The 11,228-nt window shown below is 37.8% G+C and overlaps 1 non-coding gene across 1 annotated transcript; it reads right to left on the reverse strand.

Annotated features, from left to right (window-relative positions):
• Nucleotides 1-10,855: 10,855 nt before the first annotated feature.
• On the reverse strand, nucleotides 10,856-10,962 carry LOC128035031 (small nucleolar RNA R71). The gene has a single exon (XR_008191435.1). It is a non-coding gene; the product is annotated as a small nucleolar RNA R71 (small nucleolar RNA).
• Between the last annotated feature and the right edge of the window lie 266 nt (nucleotides 10,963-11,228).

Genomic DNA, 11,228 nt, shown 5'->3' on the forward strand with positions numbered 1-11,228 from the left:
CAGAGAAGGAAAGAGTTAGGAAAAAGACAAGAAAGAAGTAGGGCACGCCTAGGTGGAGAGGAAATTAAATGGGAACCAATGATAATTCCCCACATATCCAAAACCTTTGTATCAGGGGGAATCATTCATCTTGAGAGAGGTGTGCCGGAGGAAGAAGGCATGAATGCCGTACATGAATATACAAGTGAAGAGGGGATAGTGTTAGATATCCATCCCTATGAACCTAGGAGTGTTCTAAATAATTGGACTGCAGAAGAAATACCTGAAGTTCTTAGAGCTTTCTCAGGTAATATTCAAAACATACTTGTTGTTTTGGCCTAAAGACAATGGGAACTTTTTGTGAAATGGGTATATGTCTGTACGTCATTATTTTAATGATATATATCTTTGCAATTATTTTGAACAAATATTCTTTCATTATTTCTGCACAAACAGTCATTTTGGATTCTTTCATTCTCTTCGATGTGCTTCTAAATCATTCTTTTATTAATTCATGATCATACTACATAAATAAGTATTCTGAAATTCATACATTTTCTGTATATTCTTTGGTACCTACAACAGGTCTCCAGATATCAATGATGTGAGTGACTCTACTATGGACTCGAAAAACCCTTTCGAATGGGATATGTATTTAGAGGGATCTCATGACTTTGAAGATAACATAGATAGCAACCTATCTCCGGACTTGTTGAGGATGGTAGAGTAGGAGGAGAAACAAATCCTACACTACAAGGAGACGGTGGAGATTGTGACCTTGGAGGAGGGAAGGTATTAAAAATCAGAACATGCATAGCTGAAGAAGCAAAACAAGACTTTATTGTGTTGCTTTGTGAGTTCAGAGATGTCTTCGCATGGTCATACCAGGATATGCCTGGGTTAATACTGATATTGTAGTTCACCGCCTCCCTATAAAGGAAGATTGTAAGCCAGTTCAGTAAAAACTCTGGAGGATGAAGCCTGATGTTGTGCTAAAAGTAAAGGAGGAGGTTCAAAAGCAATTCGATGCTTAGTTCCTACAGGTGGTCAAATATTCAGAATGGGTAGCTAATAATGTACCCATCCCTAAGAAATATGGGAAGGTACGTATGTGTGTAGATTACAGAGATATGAATAAGGCTAGTCCGAAAGATAATTTCCCCTTGCCTCACATCGACACCCTGGTGGATAACACTGCAGGACACTCACTATTTTCCTTCATGGATGGTTTCTCAAGATATAACCAAATTAAGATGCATCCTGAAGATAGAAGAAAACTACATTCATAACCCTATGGGGGACTTTCTATTATGAAGTGATGCCATTCGGGTTGAAAAATACAGGAGCCACATACCAGAGAGCCATGGTGACACTCTTCCACGATATGATGCATAAGGAAATTGAAGTATATGTTGACGACATGATCACAAAATCCCTGACGAAAAAAAAAACATGTGCAAGTCTTAAGGAAGTTGTTCTTAAGATTAAGAAAGTTCCAAATCAAACTCAATCCAGCCAAATGTATCTTTGGGGCTAGGTCATGAAAACTTATGGGGTTTGTAGTCAGTGAAAAAGAGATCGAAATCGACCCAGAAAAAGTTAAGGAAATTTGAGATTTGCCTCCACCACGTACTCAAAAAGAGGTTTGAGGTTTCTTAAGAAGACTGAATTATATTGCTCGGTTCATTTCACAACTGACCGAGAAATGTGACCCCATATTCCGTCTTCTGAGGAAACATAATCCAGATGTGTGGAATGAAGAATGCCAGGAGGCTTTTGATAAGATAAAACAATACTTGTCTGATACTCCAGTGTTGTCCCCGCCTAGGCCAGATAAACCACTGATCCTGTATTTAACAGTGTTCGATAACTCCATGGGATGTGTACTAGGTCAACATGATGAGACGGGGAGGAAAGTGAAGGCGATCTGCTATCTCAGTAAAAAATTTACTAACTGCGAAATGAGATACTCACCTATTGAAAAAGTATGTTGTGCGCTGGTTTGGACGATACGGAGATTGAGGCAATACATGCTCTATCATACGACTTGGTTAGTTTCAAAGTTAGACCCTCTAAAGTATATGATGGAGTAAACTTCTTTGAATGGGAGGATGGCTAGGTGGCAAATCCTACTTTCCGAGTTTGATATAGTCTACGTAATTAGAAGGCTGTCAAAAGAAGAGCGAGAGCAGAGTTTCTGGCCAGCAGAGCTTTAAAAGACTATGAACCTCTAAATTTCGATTTCCTGAATGAAGACTTGATGTATGTGATAACCACTAAAGAAGATTCCCATGAAAATCATCATTGGAAGCTAAACTTTGACGGAGCATCGAACGCTGTAGGCAATGGAATTGGGGCAGTCCTTGTGTCCCCTGATGGAGATCATTATCCCTTCACCAGTAAATTGGATTTTGATTGCACCAATAACATGGCTGAATATGAAGCTTGCATCATGGGCATCTGGGTAGCCATAGAGCAAAAAATTAAGATACTGGAGGTATATAGAGACTCTGCATTGGTAATATACCAGCTCAAAGGGGAATGGGAAATGAGAGACCCAAAGTTAATCCACTATCAAAAATTGATTTTGGAATTGATAGAGGAGTTTAATAGTATTACCTTTTGTTATCTCCCACGAGACAAAAATCAGATGGCTGATGCTTTGGCCACTCTGGCCTCTATGATCAAAGTGAACAAGCTAGAAGACATGAAGCATATTCAAATCAGCATTCATTAGGTCTCAGCTCCTTGCTACAGTCTTGAGGAGGAGGAAAATGATAGTCGACCATGGTACCAAGATATATTATGATATGTAAAGAATCGTGAGTACCCCAACCATGCAACAGAGAATGATAAGAGGACACTGAGGAGACTAGCCATTGATTATGTCCTAGATGGAGAGATTTTGAATAAGAGGGGAAATGATTAAGTACTGTTGAGATGTGTGGATGCCGTGGAGGCCAAGAAAATTTTGGAAGAAGTCCATGAAGGTATCTATGGAACACATGCCAACGACTTCATGATGTCTAGACAGATTATGAGATTTGGGTTCTATTGGTCAACCACGGAGGGAGATTGCATTAATTATGCCAAGAAATGCCATAAATGCTAAATTTATGGCGACAAAATGCATGCACCTCCTTCACCTCTTCACGTTATAACTTCTCCATGGCCTTTCTCTATATGGGGGATGGATGTCATCGGGCCAATATCGCCGAAGGCATCTAATGGGCATCGTTTCATTTTTGTGGTTATTGACTATTTCACTAAATTGGTGGAAGCTTCTTCATACGCTAACGTTACGAAGTAAGCAGTCAGCAAGTTCTTGAAAAAGGAAATTATATGTCGATATGGAATGCCCAAAAGGATCATATCTGACAATGTGATGAATTTGAACAATAGCTCGATAGCGAAAGTCTGTAATCAATTCAAGATCAGACACTATAATTCGTCACCATATCGCCTAAAAATGAATGTTACCGTGGAAGCAGCTAACATAAATATCAAGAAAATTGTATGGAAAATGACCGAAACCTACAAGGACTGGCATGAGAAGCTGCCTTTCGCTCTCCTCGCATATTGAACATCTATCAAGACTTCTACTAGGGCAACACCTTTCTCCTTGGTTTATGGGATGGAGGCAGTCTTACCCATTGAAGTTGAAATCCTTTCTCTCCGGGTATAGCCGAATTAAAGTTAGATGAGGCTGAATGAATTCAATCCCGATATGATCAGATGAACCTTATAGAAGAAAATAGGCTAAAAGATATTTGTCACGGTCAGATATACCAGAAACAAATGATGCGAGCCTATAACAATAAGGTTCGTCCCAGAGAATTTCATGAAAGGGACCTGGTGTTGAAAAAGATCCTTCCTATACAAAAGGACTTTAGAGGGAAGTCGATGTCGAATTGGGAAGGACCTTATGTTGTAAAGAAGACCTTTTCTGGAGGAGCTCTGATCCTGGGTGAGATGGATGGTAAAAACCTATCGAATCCTGTAAACTCTGATTCAGTCAAGAAATAATTTTCTTGAAGAAAAGAGGACCAGGGTGAAAACCCGCAAAGGGCGCTTTCAGCCTAAAAAAATATGAAATGAAATGATGATGAAAATGGGGAGGCCAAGGTGAAAACCCGCAAAGGGCGCCTTGAGACTAAAGGGGTTTGAGTTGAATACCTGAAAAGGGCAACTCAAATTTTGGATCAGAATGGGGCATGTTTTGATCTTGTCATACTTGAGAACAGGAAAGGGTAGGTGACATCTTGGGGCATCGACAAAGTCCTGTAGATCTCCTAAACACATGTCAAACTTAGAATCTCTTTTAAAGAGTTTGTACAGAGAAGTTCAAGATGCGATATTTGGGGCACCTAGTCTTCATAGTATTTATATTGAATTTGATGTCCTTGAAATACTTCAGTCTTTTTTAAGATATCTGTTCCCAATCAATTCTTGTGTTATTCTTACTCGTTTTAATGATTCATCCATTTCGAGTCATGCTCTCAAATTAATTCTATTTTTATCCACCGTTACAATCTTTTGCAAGTATGTCGCATTGGAATAATGATTAATTGACTAATAATACTTTCACGAAGGAAGTTTTGCATATTACTCTAGAAGTTTCTAAATAATATAGGAACCTCAAACAGGACTACTGTTTAGAAAACACCAAGTTTAAAGGTTGAAATATCTAAGAAGGAAAAGTCTAAATTAAGACCATCCTTTTGGATTTTGTTGTCAATGAACAAACAAGCGATATTCACCAAGCAATAAGAAGATGTTTCCTGGAAGAAAAAAATTCTTCATTGGTGTATGAGCATTTGGTATGACACCCTGGGAATGGGGTAAAAGACCAAAGAAATTCACATTCTGTATCCTTCAATTGCGATAGGAGAAGATTGAGAAAAAACCATATTTTTCTACCCTTGGGTTATAATGGGAGAATGACGGTACAAATTTTACGTCCCAATGGATTGAACTTTGACGCTCACAGTGGGGGGCAATCTGATTAAGTATTTCTTTGGATATGCCATCCGAACAAGAAGGCATTGTAGCGCGTCAGTGATAAAACCTTAATAAACTTTAAGTGATGATAACCTAAGTGATAAAGAATGATCATTCTCGAAAAAATGACATTCTGCATTCATTCAAATGTCATTCATACACGTCTAGTTAGGAGCATTTGATTCATCCTGATCATATCACCCTAATCACCAGGCATAATTAGGTTCATAAAATAGATTATACAGGTCATGTTCCCTAGAGAACAAATCAGTGAAGATAGCAGATCTTGCCTTCCTGTACTGACAGCGAAGTAGATTGAAGATAGCAGATCTTGTCTTCCTGTATTGGCAGCGAAGCAGATCGAAGATAGCAGATCTTGTCTTCTTGTATTGGTAGTGAAGCAGATCGAAGATAGCAGATCTTGTCTTCCTGTATTGGCAGCGAAGTAGATCGAAGCTAGTAGGTCTTGTTTTCCTGTATTGGCAGCGAAGTAGATCAAATATCATATCAAACCTTATCCCCTTGAAGTTGCAGTGGGGCAGATTGAAGATACAAGTCTTATCTCTCTAAACTTGTAGTGGAGCAGATAGAAGAAACCAATCCTATCTCGCTGAAGTTGCAGTGGAGCGGATTAAAACCATAGATCTTATCTCTCTGAAGTTGCAGTAGAGTAGATCGCATCCAGTCTTATCTCCCTGAAGTTGCATTAGAGAAGACAGAATAAACCAATCCTATCTCCCTGAAGTTGTAGTGGACCGGATTAAAACCACAGATCTTATCTCTCTAAAGTTGCAATAGAGCAGATCGCATCCAGTCTTATCTCCCTGAAGTTGCACTGGAGCAGATTGAAGTAATTAATCCTATCTCCCTGAAGTTGTAGTGGAGCAGATTAAAATGATAAATCCTATACCTCTGAAGTTGCAGTAGGCCGGATTAAATTTACCATAACAAGTCTTATCTCCTTAAATTTGTAGTGGAGCAGACTGTAGATAGCGGATCTCATCATGTCAAACCTTATCTCCCTGAAGTTGCAGTGGAGCAGGTTGAAGATACAAGTCTTATCTCCCTGACGTTGTAGTGGAACAGACTAAAACCACGAATCTTCTCCCCCTGAAGTTGTTGCAAAGAAGATTGAAGCTACAAGTCAGATCTCTTTGAAGTGCAGTGAAGTGGATTGAAGCAACAAGACCCAGTGGACTGGAATGAGGCTACTTGAAAAAAATAAGAATCCAAAGAAGTCAAGATTTGGCGAGACCGGGCAAAATTGGTTTTTCTTGGTCTTTGCTCTGTACTCGTTACACGACAACGAGCAGGGCCATTACTCACAGCTGTACAAACCCAATTTTACCCGGGCCTTGTGCCAAAAACATTAACCCAAAATACCCCAGCCCAAACTAAACCTACCCAAATAACCCATTACAAACCCAACAAACCCAATACCCTAGAAACCCAAATCAGAAAAAATAAAATTTTCAAATCTGACCAGCAGGCGCCGCCCTAGCCCTGCCACTGCCACGGTCACGTCGCCACTGCCATGGTCACGTCACCGCCCATCCACTTGGATCGACACTTGCAAACATGCAACAAACAGAAACAGACCACAAAGCAGGGAAAAGGGATTTATTTTCTTTTTTTCTTTCATTTGGCTATAAAGCCGATTATTGTAAAAACGAGAGGGCCCCCTTTCTTTTCCTTTTTCAAAAAGAAATAAAAAAAAGAGAACAGAATCAGAAATTTTGCAACAAAAGTAAAAAAGGGAACAAGGCAGATCGGCGAAAAGTTTTTTTTTTTCGAAACCCATTCTTATTTGTTTTTATCTTTACTTTGTTTCTTTAAAACTATACACATATACAACAGATATATATATATATATATATAAAAAGAAAAAAAAACACATCTTTCCAACTTTTCGCCATCGCAGACGGCCAATGACGTTGTCGATGACCAAAGACCGGCCATGGCGGTGTTGAAGCGATCCTCTTGCCAGATTTTGGGCAGCAGCCATAGAGGGGGAGAGAGTTTAAAGTTTTTTTTTCTGCACAAGGACTGAATGTTTTTTTTTTGTCAAAAAACTGACTTTTATAGGCCAGCAAAATGGCGCCGTTTTGGGCAGCCCTCTCAAGCACCAAAACGACGTCATTTTGGCTTAACCCGAGATCCGACCCGCCCGCTCCAGGAGATTCGCATGTTTTTATGCGAAGGGTAAATTGCGCTTTTAGCCCCTCCGCTTTTTAATGTTTTCGTAATTAGTTTTTTTCCTTATTTTTAAATTTTCCCCTTTAGTTTATTTTCGATTTCAGTTGAGCCCACGCTAGAACTATGTCGTTTTGAGGGAAAGAGAAAATTTCATTTCGATCCCTCTGTGTTTTACGCGTGTCACAATTTGATCCTCTGCCTTATTTTGCTTCTGATTTCCCCATGAGATTTTGTTTTATTTTTAATTTAGTCCTATTATTGTTATTATTATTATTATTATTATTAAGCTAATTAGTTTATTATTACTATTATTATAAGTATTATTAATATTATTATTATTATCCTTACTATTATTATTAGTATTATTGTTAATATTATTGTTATTATCATTATATTTCCATTTATATTCACTTATGTAAATTTTAAATATATGTGTCTTATTATTATATTATTATTATATAATTGGTTATATATATGTACACGCATATATATTTTAACATATTTAATATATACATACATACTAATTTTTATATATTTTATAATTTATCTACATATCTATATATAAATCCATATACATTTTTTCTTTCACGAATACATATATATACATACTTATATATTTTTATAATTTTATATATATATACATGTATATATATATACTTACATAACCTTTTATATTTAATAACTTTAAAACATATATATATATTTCATATATTTATAATTTTATGTATATACATACATATATATTTCCCTTATATGTACATACATATTTTCATATTTTATAATTTTATCTATTTTCTTTATTGTTATTATTTTACTTTATGTTCATTTATTTAATTATTCATATGTCCTTTTTTTATGTTTTAGTTTATTTATTTATTTATTTGTTATTGTATATACCTGATTGATTTTTCTTTTTTTTATTTTTCGTTTTTGCTCATATTATTTTCATTCATATTATCATATTTATTATTCCATTATGCATATTAACACCATGCTTCAAAAAGGAAAATGTTTCAAAGTAAGGCAATATTTTGCGTTTGGAAATTCGAGAAAATGCGCCCTAATCTGCTGGGTTTCTATTTTTTTTTCATTCGACCAAACAGCAAAATATCCTATTAAAATTTCAAAGTAAGGCAATGTTTTGCGTTTGGAAATTCGAGAAAACGTGCCCTAATGTGATGGGTTTCGATTTTTTCATTCGACCAAATAGCCAAATAACCTTTTAAAATTTCAAAGTAAGATTATATTTTGCGTTTGGAAATTCGAGGAACGTGCCCTAATATGCTAAGTTTCGATTTCTCGTTTAACCAAATAGCTAAATATCCTCATAAATCTCAATCCATGTCATTCGAGTTTTATTTTTTCTATTTTTATTTTTAGGATCATATTTTAAATCTCTTTAAAGTTTTCAATCTTCTACATTAAGACATTAATCAATCAACTAGGTACCAATTTTGGGCGTTACGAGGGTGCTAATCCTTCCTCGTATGTAATCGACTCCCGAACCCATTTTTTTGAATTTATTGGACCAAAATCGTTGTTTTGTTAAAATTAAATCGTTTATTAAAAATAACCACTTTTTGAGGTGATCCGATCACACCTCATCAAAAAGGATTGGTGGCGACTCCCGTTTTCATTTTCGTTTCCAAAATCCAAGTCGACCCCGTTTTCGTAAAAAAAATGGTGTCAACACAGATCATCAATCCTCGGTAATGGATACTTATTCTTGATGATCAACTTATTCAGTTGGCGATAATTGATGCATAGCTTAAAAGTTCCATCCTTCTTCCTCAAAAACAACACGGAGACACACTCGGATGACTAAACCCACGATCCATCCACTCTTGGAACTGCAGTTTCAACTATTTCTGTTCCTTAAGTGCCATGTGGTAGGGCGTAACAGACATCGGAATAGTATTCGGGTAGAGCTCAATAACAAACTCAACTTCTCTATCTGAAGGTAGACTAGACAACTCTTCAGGAAACACATCTAGAAAATCACAGATAGCCCAAATCTCATCTAGCCTCATCTCCTTACTATTGACATTCAATATATAGGCTAGATAAGCTTCACAACCTTTCCAAACCAACTTATTAGCACAAAACGAAGAAATCACATTTGGAAACAACTCAAATTTCTTACCACCACCAACAACTTCTGAACCGCCAGCACCACACAGAGTCACCAACTTCACCTCGCAATCCACTATAGCCTGATGCTTGGATAACCAATCCATACCCATAATAATATCGAAACCCTAAAATGGTAACTCAAAAAAATTATCTGGAAACACATGTCCCTCAATTTTTAAAAGATAATGACTATATATCCGATCCGCCACTACACTATCACTTAAAGGGCTCTTACCATAACACTCGATCTAGATGTTTCAACCTCAATCCCTAACTCTCTAGCTACGTCACACTGAAATCAACTAAGGCTAGTAAAGGAAAAGACTGTAGTGTGATAGTACCTACGATAACATCAGTGGCTCTCTAGTCCGGGGCTCCCTCACAGCATAAACTTTGGTTGGACCACATTGAGCAGCACCACACTGACCAGCACCACGCCGACCAGCACCTCTACCACCATCACCTTTGCCACAACCTCTCCCTCGAGCTGGAGTAGGTGCAATAGCAACAGCAACAACAGGCTGATCGTGAGCAACAATGGCTCTCCTCGGGTACTCAATCACACGGTGCTCCATGAAGCCACAGAAAAGACACGCAGTTGTTATCCTCCAACACTCACCACAATGACGTTAACTACAATGCTCACATATCGGCCATGCAGTAGCCCTCTAATTAGTAGAACCAACCTCAACTATTGTAGCTTGCCTATCCTGACCACGACTACTAGCAACACGTTGTCCAGATTTATAAAAATGACCTCTCTTACCCTTACGACTAGAATTACTAGCAGCCTCAGTCGACCTATTCACAACTCCAGACGAAGAAGATTTGGAATTCTTCCCCAAAGTCTCCTCTAATGTACGAGCCTTCTCCACTAACTCGTCGAAGACCTTGGTAATTTGAGCAACTAGGTAGAGCTTAATCTCACGATTCAGCTCAAACCTGAACCTCTTACAATGGGTCACCTCAAAAAATACCAACTCTAGAGTATACTAGCTCTACCAAACTAAGTTAGCCTCGTACTCGTCTATCTGTAGAGTACCTTGAAGAAGATCCATAAACTCTCGTCTCTTAGCCTCAAGATATTGCTCGCCCATAAACTTCCTCCGGAATGATGGTAAGAAGAAGCCCCAAGTTAGATGATCTGGCGCACATGCAAGAAAACCTAAAGGGTCTATTTCATCTATCAAGATTGCCTAGCTATGGAAGAAAGGAATACTAAACACTTTATTCAAGTAGCTCGAGAGTCTCAAGTGATGGTAAAGACTGGGATTGTTGCAAAATCTAGGTCAAAGCAAGGGACTCCAAGAAGAAATGTAACGAAGCTAAAGATCCTCATCTTCATTTAAGACTATTTATGGAAGTGAGCGATTCTTTCAAGTTAGCTGGAGTACCCGAAGATGTATTACAACTGAAGTTGTTCCCATATTTGCTAAGGGACAGAGCTCGTGCCTAGTTGAACTCATTGTAACCTAACTCTATTTCTACATGGCAAGAGTTAGCCGAGAGATTCCTCATGAAGTATTTCCCACCAAGCAAGAATGCCAAGTTAAGGAATGAGATCACTACCTTCCAAAAACTAGATGATGAGTCCCCATATAAGGCATGGGAAAGGTACAAAGAGTTATTACGAAAGTGCCCTCATCATGGAATCCCACATTGCATTCAACTTGAGACATTCTATAATGGTGTCAACACTCACATAAGAATGGTAGTGGACTCCTCTGCTAATGGTGCTCTCCTCTCTAAGTCTTATAATGAGGCTTACAAAATTATTAAAAGGATTGCCAACAACAATTATCAATGGCTAACCAATCGAGCAGCGTCAGGAAAACGACTCGCTGGAATACATAAAGTGGACGCTCTCACTTCACTCGCATCTCAGGTATCTTCAGTATCCTCAATGCTTAAGAATCTTA

Source organism: Gossypium raimondii, chromosome 11 (genome assembly GCF_025698545.1).
Source record: "Gossypium raimondii isolate GPD5lz chromosome 11, ASM2569854v1, whole genome shotgun sequence".
NCBI lineage: Eukaryota > Viridiplantae > Streptophyta > Magnoliopsida > Malvales > Malvaceae > Gossypium > Gossypium raimondii.